The sequence below is a fragment of the Ranitomeya variabilis genome, chromosome 2 (genome assembly GCF_051348905.1).
Source record: "Ranitomeya variabilis isolate aRanVar5 chromosome 2, aRanVar5.hap1, whole genome shotgun sequence".
NCBI lineage: Eukaryota > Metazoa > Chordata > Amphibia > Anura > Dendrobatidae > Ranitomeya > Ranitomeya variabilis.
In genome coordinates this window covers 579929675-579946584 of record NC_135233.1, presented here as the reverse complement: position 1 = coordinate 579946584, position 16910 = coordinate 579929675, and the positions used below count along the sequence as shown (strand labels likewise).

Genomic DNA, 16910 nt, shown 5'->3' with positions numbered 1-16910 from the left:
TGCCATTTTTCTGAATTTGCACGAATCAAATCATATTTTCTAATAATTCCTGCAAAAGTTCAGATCTTAACTAATCAATTTGTAGCGATATTGATTCTTTTAGTCAATTCACTAATGTTTACCTGTGGACAGTGGGTGGACAAAATTGTATCTTTCTGTCACGGTTCCTCCTCCCTCAGTGTATCTAGAATGCAGATACTGTCAGCTCAGCAGTCCAATCTGGTACAGGGGCATGCTGAAACTGGCAGTACTTTCACTGACAGTTCAGTCACCCAGTCTGGCGATGAGGCGTGCTGAGCTGTCAGTGTGTTGATTGACAGCTCAGCCATCCAGTCTGAGACTGGAAGACACTGTCTGTCTCCAGGTGTTCATTGTCCCAGGTGATTGCCAAGCTACTTAACTGGGCTGTTACTCCCAGACCTCTGCCAGACATACATTCAGCTACTGTTTGGTTTGTTCCTCTATGACTTGCGTTCTGTTTGAAAATCTTTAGTTGCTTCGCCTTGGACCTCATTCTGACTATCCGTTTGTTTAACCCCTTCTGCTCTGATCCACTTTCTTCCTGGTATTCTGACCTTGGAACATTACCTGACTATGCCTTTGTCTCTTCCTTCTGTTTATGACGTACCCTCCTGGCTTCTGACCTTGGACTCCTTGAACATCCTGACTCACGACTTGGCTGTGAGAAGTGACTCAGCGTCACACTTTCATGACAACTGTTCACCTTATGGTGGAAGGACAATGACATAAAAGTGTTATACCATTATGAATTAATACCAGGAGCCTGAAAGTCAGTTTCCTTCACAGTCTCCAGATAATATTAGAGCATTTGTGGAATGAAGTAAAGTATGTTGTTTAAAGCATTTACAGTTGCTATCTGGACAACTATTTTCAGCATATGTCCCATAAAGGCATATGGAGGAAATGTAGAGTGGCCTTACAAGTGGCTTATCGAAGGAGTTGACTTGTGAATGTATTAATTGGCCCATTCGTGGTACAACGTAACAGTTGACTGCAAGCTATTTACCTCTTGGATGAACCTACATAGACCCGTTGCAGATTTCAGCTTTCAGCAGAATCATTCAGCACTAATTGCGAGAGAATGAATGAACACACAGCAACCATTATCTGCAACATGGAGGATTACAAGAAGAGAACTGACACATACAAACCTCAGAGGTCATAGAGTATTAATAAACTAACAATTAAAACAGTATCAGCCTCCAGCTGTTGTACACTCCAGCAATACTAAGCTATGAGTCAGGAGGAGGCAAATGATCGATCAGATTCTGCTATATTAGTCAAATCACAAGGCAACAAGGGTGCCAAATTGTATTAAAAATGGTGGCCCATTGCATACAGTAATTAATAGCGCTGCACGGGAATCCATCAAATGATCTTCTCCACTTCTCTTAAATGTATTGTTTTCTTCAGAATGACATCAATAACATTGCGCATTTCGTATCCCACCGGCAATGACTGCTTAGGAAACACATGTAATATAATTATTATAAGAGCCACCTTCAAAGAGATGGAGCTGCAGTCATCATAGCCATGCTATTCTCAGTAATGCGATCATGTCCAAATAGCTCACACAGAGCGTGGGCAATGATAAATGGATTAACGGACAGTTATTGACCCAAGAGATTTCCCCCTGGACCGGTACAAATTGGTATCCCGTTTATCTGTTTCGATGTCCAGATGCAGTAATTTAAAGAGAAAATGGATGCAGGATCTACTTATTTTTTTTTAACTCTCATCAGCAAGAATGGCATCTGAAAAATCTGGGTAGTCCAAATTGGTCAAATATTCCTAGAAAATTATTTTTTTCTTATTATTTTTATTCATGTTTTTGCATTTTTATAGTGCACTGTTAAATATACATCTGTTTGTAGCAAGTTTTTATGCTAAAGGAGCTTAAAGGGGTTGTCCATTAAGAGGAAACCACAAAATGTTTGGCCCTAATAAAATAATAAAGCTTGTATTCACCTCCTGTGCCAGCTCCATTCCACCAGTGTCGGCACTCGCTCTCCCCATTCACAGTCTTCGCCTTTGTATGGACTGAACATGAAGTGGAAGTCAGGGCTGCAGCTGATCTCAGACTTCCTCTTCCTGCTCAATTCGACAGAAGACGGGGACAGTGACGCCAGCTCTGATTGGGCGCCGTCGTCACATGTCACGAGAGCACCGGGAGACTGAATGCCATCACCATGGGAATGGCACCAACACGGGAGGTGAGTATAAGCTTTATTAATTTGTGGGGGTCCAATGAGGGGTATAAGATGAAGTTGTCCAAGTAGTGGATATTTGAAAATAATCTTGGTTATCTGCCAGTGTAAACATGTCACCTAACACCCTACAAAAAAGCGAAACTTACGTTCATTGGGTTGTTGGATTGTTTATGCTGGCTGAAAACATGAATCCTTATCGGCAGCACGTCAACCCATGTAAATAGGGTATGTGCTGCCGACAACATGATGCTATGTATGGACACAGCGATCCCATTAAGGGGTTTCTCCCATCTTCTGTCTTCAGAAGCACACAGCTACCCTGCGTCCTGGCTTTCTGTTTGCTGGGGAAGGCATTGTGCTCCTGATGGGTGACAGTTTGGACCAATGACAAGTGTTATGGTTCTCAATGGCAAGAGAACATAGCCCAGCAAACATAAGTACTAGCTCTTGGAAGGATGGAAACTAAACTGACCATGAACTAAACCTGCCGCACAACTAACAGTAGCCGGGTAGCGTTGCCTACGTTTTTTATCCCTAGACGCCCAGCGCCGGCCGGAGGACTAACTAATCCTGGCAGAGGAAAATATAGTCCTGGCTAACCTCTAGAGAAGTTTCCCCGATAGGCAGACAGAGGCCCCCACATATATTGGCGGTGATTTTAGATGAAATGACAAACGTAGTATGAAAATAGGTTTAGCAAAATTGAGGTCCGCTTACTAGATAGCAGGAAGACAGAAAGGGCACTTTCATGGTCAGCTGAAAACCCTATCAAAATACCATCCTGAAATTACTTTAAGACTCTAGTATTAACTCATAACATCAGAGTGGCAATTTCAGATCACAAGAGCTTTCCAGACACAGAAACGAAACTACAGCAGTGAACTGGAACAAAATGCAAAAACAAACGAGGACTAAAGTCCAACTTAGCTGGGAGTTGTCTAGCAGCAGGAGCATGAACAGAAAGGCTTCTGATTACAATGTTGACCGGCATGGAAGTGACAGAGGAGCAAGGTTAAATAGCGACTCCCACATCCTGATGGAAACAGGTGAACAGAGGGGATGATGCACACCAGTTCAATTCCACCAGTGGCCACCGGGGGAGCCCAAAATCCAATTTCACAACAGTACCCCCCCCCTCAAGGAGGGGGCACCGAACCCTCACCAGAACCACCAGGGCGATCAGGATGAGCCCTATGAAAGGCACGGACCAGATCGGAGGCATGAACATCAGAGGCAGTCACCCAAGAATTATCCTCCTGACCGTATCCCTTCCATTTGACCAGATACTGGAGTTTCCGTCTAGAAACACGGGAGTCCAAGATTTTTTCCACAACGTACTCCAACTCGCCCTCAACCAACACCGGAGCAGGAGGCTCAACGGAAGGCACAACCGGTACCTCATACCTGCGCAACAATGACCGATGAAAAACATTATGAATAGAAAAAGATGCAGGGAGGTCCAAACGGAAGGACACAGGGTTAAGAATCTCCAATATCTTGTACGGGCCGATGAACCGAGGCTTAAACTTAGGAGAAGAAACCCTCATAGGGACAAAACGAGAAGACAACCACACCAAGTCCCCAACACAAAGCCGAGGACCAACCCGACGCCGGCGGTTGGCAAAAAGCTGAGTCTTCTCCTGGGACAACTTCAAATTGTCCACTACCTGCCCCCAAATCTGATGCAACCTCTCCACCACAGCATCCACTCCAGGACAATCCGAAGATTCCACCTGACCAGAAGAAAATCGAGGATGAAACCCCGAATTACAGAAAAAAGGAGACACCAAGGTGGCAGAGCTGGCCCGATTATTGAGGGCAAACTCCGCTAAAGGCAAAAAAGCAACCCAATCATCCTGATCTGCAGACACAAAACACCTCAAATATGTCTCCAAGGTCTGATTCGTCCGCTCGGTCTGGCCATTAGTCTGAGGATGGAAAGCAGACGAGAAAGACAAATCTATGCCCATCCTAGCACAGAATGCTCGCCAAAATCTAGACACGAATTGGGTTCCTCTGTCAGAAACGATATTCTCCGGAATACCATGCAAACGGACCACATTTTGAAAAAACAGAGGAACCAACTCGGAAGAAGAAGGCAACTTAGGCAGGGGAACCAAATGGACCATCTTAGAGAAACGGTCACACACCACCCAGATGACAGACATCTTCTGAGAAACAGGAAGATCCGAAATAAAATCCATCGAGATGTGCGTCCAGGGCCTCTTCGGGATAGGCAAGGGCAACAACAATCCACTAGCCCGAGAACAACAAGGCTTGGCCCGAGCACAAACGTCACAAGACTGCACAAAGCCTCGCACATCTCGAGACAGGGAAGGCCACCAGAAGGACCTTGCCACCAAATCCCTGGTACCAAAGATTCCAGGATGACCTGTCAACGCAGAAGAATGAACCTCAGAAATGACTTTACTGGTCCAATCATCAGGAACAAACAGTCTACCAGGTGGGCAACGATCAGGTCTATCCGCCTGAAACTCCTGCAAGGCCCGCCGCAGGTCTGGAGAAACGGCAGACAATATCACTCCATCCTTAAGGATACCTGTAGGTTCAGAGTTACCAGGGGAGTCAGGCTTAAAACTCCTAGAAAGGGCATCCGCCTTAACATTCTTAGAACCCGGCAGGTAGGACACCACAAAATTAAACCGAGAGAAAAACAACGACCAGCGCGCCTGTCTAGGATTCAGGCGTCTGGCGGACTCAAGATAAATTAGATTTTTGTGGTCAGTCAATACCACCACCTGATGTCTAGCCCCCTCAAGCCAATGACGCCACTCCTCAAAAGCCCACTTCATGGCCAAAAGCTCCCGATTCCCAACATCATAATTCCGCTCGGCGGGCGAAAATTTACGCGAGAAAAAGGCACAAGGTCTCATCACGGAACAATCGGAACTTCTCTGCGACAAAACTGCCCCAGCTCCGATTTCAGAAGCGTCGACCTCAACCTGAAAAGGAAGAGCAACATCAGGCTGACGCAACACAGGGGCGGAAGAAAAGCGGCGCTTAAGCTCCCGAAAGGCCTCCACAGCAGCAGGGGACCAATCAGCAACATCAGCACCCTTCTTAGTCAAATCAGTCAATGGTTTAACAACATCATAAAAACCAGCAATAAATCGACGATAAAAGTTAGCAAAGCCCAAAAATTTCTGAAGACTCTTAAGAGAAGAGGGTTGCGTCCAATCACAAATAGCCTGAACCTTGACAGGATCCATCTCGATGGAAGAGGGGGAAAAAATATATCCCAAAAAGGAAATCTTTTGAACCCCAAAAACGCACTTAGAACCCTTCACACACAAGGAATTAGACCGCAAAACCTGAAAAACCCTCCTGACCTGCTGGACATGAGAGTCCCAGTCATCCGAAAAAATCAAAATATCATCCAGATACACAATCATAAATTTATCCAAATAATCACGGAAAATGTCATGCATAAAGGACTGAAAGACTGAAGGGGCATTTGAAAGACCAAAAGGCATCACCAAATACTCAAAGTGGCCCTCGGGTGTATTAAATGCGGTCTTCCACTCATCCCCCTGCTTAATTCGCACCAAATTATACGCCCCACGGAGATCTATCTTAGAGAACCACTTGGCCCCCTTTATGCGAGCAAACAAATCAGTCAGCAGTGGCAACGGATATTGATATTTAACCGTGATTTTATTCAAAAGCCGATAATCAATACACGGTCTCAAAGAGCCATCTTTCTTAGCCACAAAGAAAAAACCGGCTCCTAAGGGAGATGACGAAGGACGAATATGTCCCTTTTCCAAGGACTCCTTTATATATTCTCGCATAGCAGCATGTTCAGGCACAGACAGATTAAATAAACGACCCTTAGGGTATTTACTACCCGGAATCAAATCTATGGCACAATCGCACTCCCGGTGCGGAGGTAATGAACCAAGCTTAGGTTCTTCAAAAACGTCACGATATTCAGTCAAGAATTCAGGAATCTCAGAGGGAATAGATGATGAAATGGAAACCACAGGTACGTCCCCATGCTTCCCCTTACATCCCCAGCTTAACACAGACATAGCTTTCCAGTCAAGGACTGGGTTATGAGATTGCAGCCATGGCAATCCAAGCACCAACACATCATGTAGGTTATACAGCACAAGAAAGCGAATAATCTCCTGATGATCCGGATTAATCCGCATAGTTACTTGTGTCCAGTATTGTGGTTTATTACTAGCCAATGGGGTGGAGTCAATCCCCTTCAGGGGTATAGGAGTTTCAAGAGGCTCCAAATCATACCCACAGCGTTTGGCAAAGGACCAATCCATAAGACTCAAAGCGGCGCCAGAGTCGACATAGGCATCCGCGGTAATAGATGATAAAGAACAAATCAGGGTCACAGATAGAATAAACTTAGACTGTAAAGTGCCAATTGAAACAGACTTATCAAGCTTCTTAGTACGCTTAGAGCATGCTGATATAACATGAGTTGAATCGCCGCAATAGAAGCACAACCCATTTTTTCGTCTTAAATTCTGCCGTTCACTTCTGGACAGAATTCTATCACATTACATATTCTCTGGCGTCTTCTCAGTAGACACCGCCAAATGGTGCACAGGTTTGCGCTCCCGCAGACGCCTATCGATCTGGATAGCCATTGTCATGGACTCATTCAGACCCGCAGGCACAGGGAACCCCACCATAACATCCTTAATGGCATCAGAGAGACCCTCTCTGAAATTCGCCGCCAGGGCGCACTCATTCCACTGAGTAAGCACAGCCCATTTACGGAATTTCTGGCAGTATATTTCAGCTTCGTCTTGCCCCTGAGATAGGGACATCAAGGCCTTTTCCGCCTGAAGCTCTAACTGAGGTTCCTCATAAAGCAACCCCAAGGCCAGAAAAAACGCATCCACATTGAGCAACGCAGGATCCCCTGGAGCCAATGCAAAAGCCCAATCCTGAGGGTCGCCCCGGAGCAAGGAAATCACAATCCTGACCTGCTGAGCAGGATCTCCAGCAGAGCGAGATTTCAGGGACAAAAACAACTTGCAATTATTTTTGAAATTTTGAAAGCAAGATCTATTCCCCGAGAAAAATTCAGGCAAAGGAATTCTAGGTTCAGATATAGGAACATGAACAACAAAATCTTGTAAATTTTGAACTTTCGTGGTGAGATTATTCAAACCTGCAGCTAAACTCTGAATATCCATTTTAAACAGGTGAACACAGAGCCATTCCAGGATTAGAAGGAGAGAGAGAGAGAGAAAGGCTGCAATATAGGCAGACTTGCAAGAGATTCAATTACAAGCACACTCAGAACTGAAAAAAAAAAAAAAAAAAATCTTCAGCAGACTTCTCTTTTCTCTCCTTTCTCTGTCAATTAATTTAACCCTTTTTTTTGGGCCGGTCAAACTGTTATGGTTCTCAATGGCAAGAGAACATAGCCAGCAAACATAAGTACTAGCTCTTGGAAGGATGGAAACTAAACTGACCATGAACTAAACCTGCCGCACAACTAACAGTAGCCGGGTAGCGTTGCCTACGTTTTTTATCCCTAGACGCCCAGCGCCGGCCGGAGGACTAACTAATCCTGGCAGAGGAAAATATAGTCCTGGCTCACCTCTAGAGAAGTTTCCCCGATAGGCAGACAGAGGCCCCCACATATATTGGCGGTGATTTTAGATGAAATGACAAACGTAGTATGAAAATAGGTTTAGCAAAATTGAGGTCCGCTTACTAGATAGCAGGAAGACAGAAAGGGCACTTTCATGGTCAGCTGAAAACCCTATCAAAATACCATCCTGAAATTACTTTAAGACTCTAGTATTAACTCATAACATCAGAGTGGCAATTTCAGATCACAAGAGACAAGGCTGAACCGTTGGCTCAAATTGTGTAATCTCACATAAAGCAAGCAGAGGCAGCTTTCCCTCAGCAAGATCGGAGTAGGCATTGAATCTGACTTTATCCAGTGATCCAGCCAGCTCCTAAACAGCATTTACAAGTCCTATAACACAAAGCTAGTAAGATCTACGTAGAGAGCGGTGGTCGGTAACTTAGGCAACAAGCAAGAAACAAAAATAAAAACCTGCGCGTACAAGCACTTGGCAATATTACCCATTTAAGAAGATAAGACAGCCCTTTAACAATTGTGAACACCCATGCAGTTTTTTGCAAGCCCAATTTGGCCCGTCTAAATGGATTTTTCATAATAATAATAATTTTAATAATAATTTTATTTATATAGCGCCAACGTATTCCGCAGCGCTTTACAAATATAGAGGGGATTTGTACAGACAATAGACATTACAGCATAACAATAAACACAGATCAAAACAGATACCAAGAGGAATGAGGGCCCTGCTCGCAAGCTTACAATCTATGAGGAAAAGGGGAGACACGAGAGGTGGATGGTAACAATTGCTTCCATTGTTCGGACCAGCCATTGTGTAAGAATTGGGTGTTCATGTAAAGCTTCATGAACCAGTTAACAGCCTAAGTATGTTACAGTACAGACACAGAGGGCTATTAAATGCAAAAAGCCTATGAGAACATGATGCGAGGAACCTGATTATGGTTGAAGTTTTTTGAATGGGCCACACAGGGATAGTTAGGTTAATGCGTTGAGGCGGTAGGCCAGTCTGAACAAATGTGTTTTTAGGGCACGCTTAAAGCTGTGGGGATTGGGGATTAATCGTATTAACCTGGGAAGTGCATTCCAAAGAATTGGCACAGCACTTGAAAAGTCTTGGAAACGGGAGTGGGAGGTTCTGATTAATAATGATGTTAACCTCAGGTCATTAGCAGAACAGAGGGCACGGGTAGGGTGGTAGACTGAGACCAGGGAGGAGATGTAGGGTGGTGCTGAGACATGGAGAGCTTTGTGGATGAGAGTAATAGTTTTGTACTGGATTCTGGAGTGGATGGGTAACCAGTGTAATGACTGGCACAAGGTAGAGGCATCAGTATAACGATTGGTGAAGAATATGATCCTGGCTGCAGCATTCAGGTCAGATTGGAGAGGGGAGAGTTTGGTAAGAGGGAGGCCGATTAGTAGAGAGTTACAATAGTCCAGATGAGAATGAATAAGTGAAACAGTAAAAGTTTTTGCAGAGTCGAAAGTAAGAAAAGGGCGAATTCTAGAAATGTTTTGGAGGTGCAGATAAGAAGAGCGAGCCAGTGATCGAATGTGGGGGGTGAAGGAAAGCTCGGAATCAAGTATGACCCCAAGGCAGTGGGCATGTTGCTTGGGAGTAATGGTGGAACCACACACGGAGATGGCAATGTCAGGCAAAGATAGGTTAGTAGAGGGGGAAACACAAGGAGTTCAGTTTTTGACAGGTTCAGTTTCAGATAGAGGGAGGACATGATGTTGGAGACAGCGGTAAGACAGTTACTGGTGTTTTCTAGAAAGGCAGGCGTGATATCAGGAGCAGAAGTGTATAATTGGGTGTCATCAGCATAGAGATGGTACTGGAAACCAAATCTAATGATTGCTTGACCAATAGGGGCAGTATGCAAAGAGAAGAGGAGGGGGCCTAGGACTGATCCTTGAGGAACCTCAAAAGTAAGGGGAAGGTGAGAGGAGAAGGAAACAGCAAAAGATACAGTGAAGGAGTGGTCACACAGAGATAGGAGGAGAACCAAGAGAGAATGGTGTCCTTGAGGCCAATGGAGTGTAACATAGTGAGGAGGAGCTGATGGTCCACAGTGTCGAATGCTGCAGAGAGATCCAAGAGAATTAGCATGGGGTAGTGATCATTAGATTTAGGTGTTAGTAGATCATTAGAGACTTTAGTGAGGGCAGTTTCAGTAGAGTGTAAAGAGCGATAACCAGATTGAAGAGGGTCGAGAAGAGAATTATCTGAGAGATAGCAGATAAGACAGGAGTGGACCAGGTGTTCGAGGAGTTTGGAGAGGAAGGAGAGATTAGAGACAAGTCTATAGTTAGCGGCACAGTTTTGGTCAAAGGATGGTTTTTAAGTAATGGATGTATGATGACATGCTTAAATGAGGAGGGAAAGATACCGGAAGAGAGAGAAAGGTTGAATATTTTTGTTAGGTGAGAGGTGACAGCAGGGGAAAGGGACTCAAAGAGATGTGACGGAATGGGGTCACTGGTGCAAGTGGTCGGGCGAGAAGATGCAAGGAGCCTGATTACTTCTTCTTCTGTGACTGGTTCAAAATCAGAGAGTGAGCTAGATGCAGTGGGGGAGGAAGGACAGTGCATGGTCTGAGGGGATTGGGAGATAATTTCCTGTCGGATGTGGTCAATTTTTTATTTGAAGTAATTGGCCAGATCGTCAGCGTGGAGATCCGTGCTTGGGGCCTGCACTCTTGGGTTGAGTAGGGAATGAGAAGTGTCAAAGAGATGTTTAGAGTTGTTGGACACTGAGGTGATGAGGGTGTTGAAATAGGTTTGTTTGGAGAGGTGAAGAGCAGAGTAGTATGTTGGATTAAATCTTCAGGCAGATTAGATTTTCTCCACAGAAGTTTGGCGCACCTGGAGCACCATTGCAGGAAACGTGTTTGCAGCGTGTGCCACGGTTGTCACCATCTGTGCCAAGTTGTTCTATGTATAGGAGGTGCAATTTCATCCAGGGCACTTTGCAGGGTTTCATTGTAATGCTTCAGTGCAGAATCAGGACATGAGATGGAGGAGATAGGGGCCAATGAGTACTGTAAGTTTTTCATAAGTTTCTGGGTGTTAATGGCCTGTATGTTTCTTCAAGTGTGGAAAGTGGGGGTGACCTGAGCGGGATGGCAGTTCTTGACTACTTGATAATAAGTGGGGACGAGGTGGACGTGTAGCGCAGAAGTGACTTAAAAGGTCTCTTAGTCACAATTAGTAGTAAAAATGAATTGCATCCATTTTAGACATTGGAAATGAATGGCCGTCCATGTAATATGAATGGGTCAAGTGCACCAAAGTGTCAGATCTCTCCATTCTGGATCATAAATAGGGGTCCCAAGTGGAAGTTCTCCTTCTATGATGACACATAGACAGACACTGTTTCCATGGGATGAACCCTTTAAATTTTCAGTAAATGGCAGTATTCTAATAAGTCTTTCCACCACAAACACACACTGGTAATCATTCTTGCTGCAGGCGCCGTGTATTGATAACACTGTGTTGTCTGACTGTAAAGCAATAATGCGCTGAATGTTTGGTACGCAGCTACTTTGCTTTCACACCTTTGCGGTAATTGCTAACACTCACAGTCAAATGAAATATCTATGTGACAGACTGCTGCTCCTGCTCTACCACAGACATCATTACAAAGTCCTAAAGAGCCTCTCTCAGGCTGTGCAGAGCTACTACAAGGGTGGCCTTTAATGGAAGAATAAATAAGTGTATGCATTGCAAGATCCTACTTAATCCTTAAGGTACAAGGCTCCACATTGATTAGCGCTGGGACTCTTTGACCTTACACGCTGTCCAAATACAGCTCAGTCACTTGAGAAGCAAATCGCTTAATAAGTAAGTGGCAGAGGAGAGAAGCACAGATAAAATTCCTAAGCAGGTGGGTGGAAGAGTCCTCGAATATTCTCATTCCTACAGGTTCATATTTATGCTTTAATCTGGAGCCATCCTAAGGGTACCGTCACACAGTGGCACTTTGGTCGCTACGACGGCACGATCCGTGACGTTCCAGCGATATCGTTACGATCTCGCTGTGTCTGACACGCTACTGTGATCAGGGACCCTGCTGAGAATCTTACGTCGTAGCAGATCGTTTGAAACTTTATTTCGTCGCTGGATCACCCGCTGACATCGCTGCATCGGCGTGTGTGTGACGCCGATGCAGCGATGTCTTCACTGGTAACCAGGGTAAATATCGGGTTACTAAGCACAGGGCCGCGCTTAGTAACCCGATGTTTACACTGGTAACCATTGTAAATGTAAAAAAAAAAAAAAACACTACATACTTACATTCCGGTGCCTGTCACGTCCCCTGGCGTCCGCTTCCCTAAACTCCTCCTGCATCCTGTGTCAGCGCCGGCCGGCCGTACATTAGAGCACAGCAGTGACGTCACCGCTCTGCTTTACGGCCGCGCTTACACAGGATGCAGGAGGAGTGCAGGGAAGCGGACGCCCGGGGACGTGACAGGCACCGAAATGTGAGTATGTAGTGTTTTTTTTTTTACATTTACAATGGTAACCAGGGTAAACATTGGGTTACTAAGCGCGGCCCTGCGCTTAGTAACCCGATGTTTACCCTGGTTACCCAAGGACGTCGGCATCGTTGGTCGCTGGAGAGCTGTCTGTGTGACAGCTCCCCAGCGACCACACAAGGACTTTCCAACGATCACGGCCAGGTCGTATCGCTGGTCGTGATCGTTGGAAAGTTGCTGAGTGTGACGGTACCCTAAGACGTTCTTCTCCCTACCGCAAATAAGTATCAGATTGCGTTGATCCAATTATCACTGAAACATTTTCTTATTTTATTCAGTAATCAGTGACCCAAAGCAAACATCTCATAATGTGATATGACGATAAGCATAGGCTACGACCGATGACTCAATGGTCCAGAAGGGAATGTTCTCCAGCACCAAAAGAAACTAGCTAAAATTTAGCCTTACATCCCATTGGGAGAGAGAACATAATGCTTATGCGTTTTGGGTAGAAATACCCTTATTGATTAGAGCCTATACATTAATGAAGGTTTATAAGCCAACCATTGCTCTTGGCACTCTATTATATACCCCTTTGGATGCACTATTCGGGCGAATTTCCTATGTTCTGACCTTTGGTGTTGCTGACCATGCACCTGACCACCCATGGATGCCCTTACTGATTTTACACTTGGAATGCATGACTCCGCTTTTGCCTTTTGTTTCTGACTGACCCTGTGGATCCAAGGATCCAGTTTTGTCCTTGCCTCCATTGCACTGGTACTTTACCACCTTGTTACATTTTTTCTCTCAGGTTGCGTCATCGGTTATCAGCTCCCGATGAGGCCAGTGTCTTGAACCCAAAACACTAGCCCTGGTGCAGCCAGTGCCTGAACATTGTCTCCTGGTCCAGCCAGTCATGAATCCGAAGTTCCCTGGTCCTGTGTGGACAATCCTGGTTCCCTGGTCCCAGTGGGGTCAGTGCCTGAACATTGTTCCCCGGTCTGTGTGCAGCCAGTCTCTGATCCAGTATCCTAGACCGGTGTTTCAGAATGCTGACCTAGTCCGTGTCAGTGAACCTGACCCCTGGGGTCAGCAGCTGCAGTACCTGGATCTCCCTAGGAGTAGTACCTGGTAGTTACCTGCAGCCCAGTCTGTCTCCACCATCAGGAGCTCCAGTGAACACCAGGAGGCCGCTTAGCTATGCCCTTTGTAAGGCAGAAGTGGCCCCTGTGGCACAGTAGGTCCACAAATGCACGTGAGCCACCGTTGGGCATAGCAATCAGTTCCTATTGTGTCCCGCCACCACTGCTAAGTAGGGATATACTCCACAGACCCAACCCAAGGGGTCCCTACAGAGAAGGACACTGTACAACTAGTTTTAATGAGTATATATACCCTACAGTGAAGTACTGAGTATACAGCCACATTCTTGCAGTTGCAAAATTTTGCAGTGTCTGTGCCTTATACCCCAGACTTTCCTCACCTAGAATTTTAGATAACCTTTGCTCTCCTCTGAGACCTGTTGCAGTCATTTAGATCATTTAGAAATTTAATCAGGAAAATGGGTTGAATACAATCCAAATTATTATTTTACTTAATGACTCAAAAGAAGGTCCCGACTATGAAAGACCTCTGGGTGACATTAGTGCATCTCATAAAGGGCTGTAAATACCAATCAATGCAGAAAATGAAATTTGTTTGAGCCATAACAATGATATCAGTCTAGAAGATTTCTACTTGGGCCTTTTATGTGAGATAAAATTAAAGTTGTCAAAGTTTAAATTATAAAGTTTTCGATTGTTAAGTAATCTATTCATTCGGATTGTACAGTAAAATATAGAGATTCCATTTAATTTGGGGATTTAGTAGCCCTTTAAAAAAGATTTTTTAAGTAGTCAGGGGTAGAATAACTTTTTCCAGCTCCCTTGCATAACTCTTTCAGTTTTATCTAGTCGTGGGCGAAGTCACTTATCCAGCCCCCTTGCAAGACTCTTCCTGTTTTATGCAGTCGAGGCGGAGTCACTTATCCAGCCCCCTTGCATGGCTTTTTCTGTTTTATATAGTCAGGGGGGAGTCACTTATCCAGCCCCCTTGCATGACTCTTCCTGTTTTATGTAGTCGGTGGTGGAGTCACTTATCCAGCCCCTTGCATGACTCTTTCTGTTTTATATAGTCAGAGGCGGAGTCACTTATCCAGCCCCCTTGTATGACTCTTCCTGTTTTATGCAGTCAATGGCAGAGTCACTTCTCCAGCCCCCTTGCATGACTCTTCCTATTTTATGAAGCCAGGGGTGGAGTGACTTATCCAGCCCCCTTGCATGACTCTCTGTTTTATATAGTCAGGGGTGGAATCACTTATCCAGCTCCCTTGCATGAGTCTTTCTGTTTTATGCAGTCAGTGGCATAGTCACTTATCCAGTCCTCTTGCATGACTCTTCCTGTTTTATGTAGTCGGTGGCATAGTCACTTATCTAGCCCCCTTGCATGACTCTTCCTGTATTATGTAGTAAGGGGTGGAGTCACTTATCCAGCCCCTTGTATGACTCTTTCAGTTTTATATAGTCAGAGGCGGAGTCACTTATCCAGCCCCCTTGCATGACTCTTTCTGTTTTATATAGTCAGGGGCGGAGTCACCTATCCAGTCCCCTTGCATGACTCTTCCTGTTTTATCTCAAAAAGGAGGACAGATGGAGTTTTTTTAAAAAAAACATATGTACAAAAATCTTTATTGACACAATAATGAACATACAAAAAGACAGCAAGAGGGAGTACCTTTCAGGAAGCAGAGTCAACAGACAGCGAAACGCACGTCGGGGTTTGGGTGCTAGCGTTTTAGCACCGGGTAAGATGATTTCCTTACTGTGCATCATACAAATGAATTTTGGGAACCTTTGATGACTATAATGTCAGATTGGTTTTGGACCTTGGGCTCTTGACCACAAATCATGCAACCCTAGGCATTAGTATAGACATAGGAATAGTATAATGACTGATGGCACTTTTTGCTTACAGCAGGGGGCATCGTAATGTGACTCTATGAGCTCAACCAGCAAGTCCACATCTTACCATTATTAAGTTTGTTACTATGAATTGAGCTATGCTTTGTACTAAACACCACCACTTTTGTGGTGTCCTTTACAGCACATGGTTTTATCTGTCTTTTTGTATGTTCATTATTGTGTGAATAAAGATTTTTGTACATTTTAAAGAAAAAAAAACTCCATCTGTCCTCCTTTTTGAGATGTTTTTGGAGTAATATGTAATGAATTGCGTCACTTTTGGAGCACTATCTAAATAAGAGTCTGGGTTTTGTTGTATTGATCTCTTCCTGTTTTATGTAGTCATGGGTGGAGTCACTTATCCAGTCCCCTTGCATGGCTCTTCTTGTTTTATGTAGTTGAGTCACCCCTCCTGGGCCGTGGAGTACTTGGTACCGGGTCCGGTGTTGTTCACAGGGGGACGTCATGGTGGTGACCCGGTCCGTGGTCCTGGGCGCCCATTTAAAAGGGGGAAGGTCTTTAAAGGGAATAAAGTTTATGTTCGTAACGCCACCTGTGGTATTCGGTCAGTGGGGGACCAACGCTGCTTTAAGGGGTCCTCTGGGTTGATGTTATGGCAGCTAGATGGTATAACTTTCCAGAGGTGAAGTATATCGCCAGGGCTCCCGGTGTGCAGATGGAAGATAGTGAGAGGTACAGTGAAGAAAGAGGACACAGGTCTGCAGTCTCTTTACCTTATTTACTGAAGACTTTAGCAGCCACAGTCCAGAGCACCAGATCACAGGGCAGGCAGGGTCCGGCCGGCTTGGAGGCAAGTTAGGAGTCCCCTTATCCAGGTGGAAACCAAAGCCTTCCTCTAGCGCCGGGGTGTTGTAGTCCATTACTGCCTATGGCTTCAAATAAGGTCCTCACTGGTGTTCTCTCGCTCTCTCTGTCCCCCATATAGGATAGGACATGACCCGTATGACTGGTGACTTGAGGCGGTTTATAGGGACTCTTGCATGCCCCAGCCTCTAAGGGTGTCACCGTGCCTCCTGGATACTAAGGCGGACAGGTAACGAGCGTTCAGCTGTCCTGCCAGTCTCTGATGTAAGTCGTGGAGGGCCTTACGATCCTCGGTGTTCCGGCTACCGGTTTCTGTGCCTAAGAAGGATGCAGCCCGCTCTGGGCTGGTCTCCCCCTGGTATCCTCTCCTGTGCTTTGCTCTCCTGCACGTTCACTGCAATGTATTCGGCTTTCTGAATGTCTCACTGCCTCAGACTGATCCAGTCTGTTTCCTGGCAAGACTGACTGACTTTCCCTACAGACTACCATATATATGGGGAGTCACCTAGTAAATAAAATCAAAAGCTCCCCCTGGTGGCCTGGAGTGTGAATGTGTTGCATGCTTGTGTTACCTGGTTACAGTTATCCCTTGTTGCCTTCAAGCGTAACATCACTCTCCCCGTGAGGAAAGCAATGCTACTGTCACAACCAGGACCCTGGTGCGCCACATAGTCATGGGTGGAGTTACTTATCCAGCTCCCTTGTATGACTCCTCCAGTTTTTAAGTAGTCAGGGGCAGGAGTCACTTATCCAGATCCAT

General features: G+C 45.3%; 1 long non-coding RNA gene across 1 annotated transcript in view; it reads left to right on the top strand.

Moving 5' to 3' along the window:
- LOC143809739 (uncharacterized) overlaps positions 1-16910 on the top strand; it is a 65222-nt gene that overhangs the window by 412 nt on the left and 47900 nt on the right. The window lies entirely within an intron of this gene.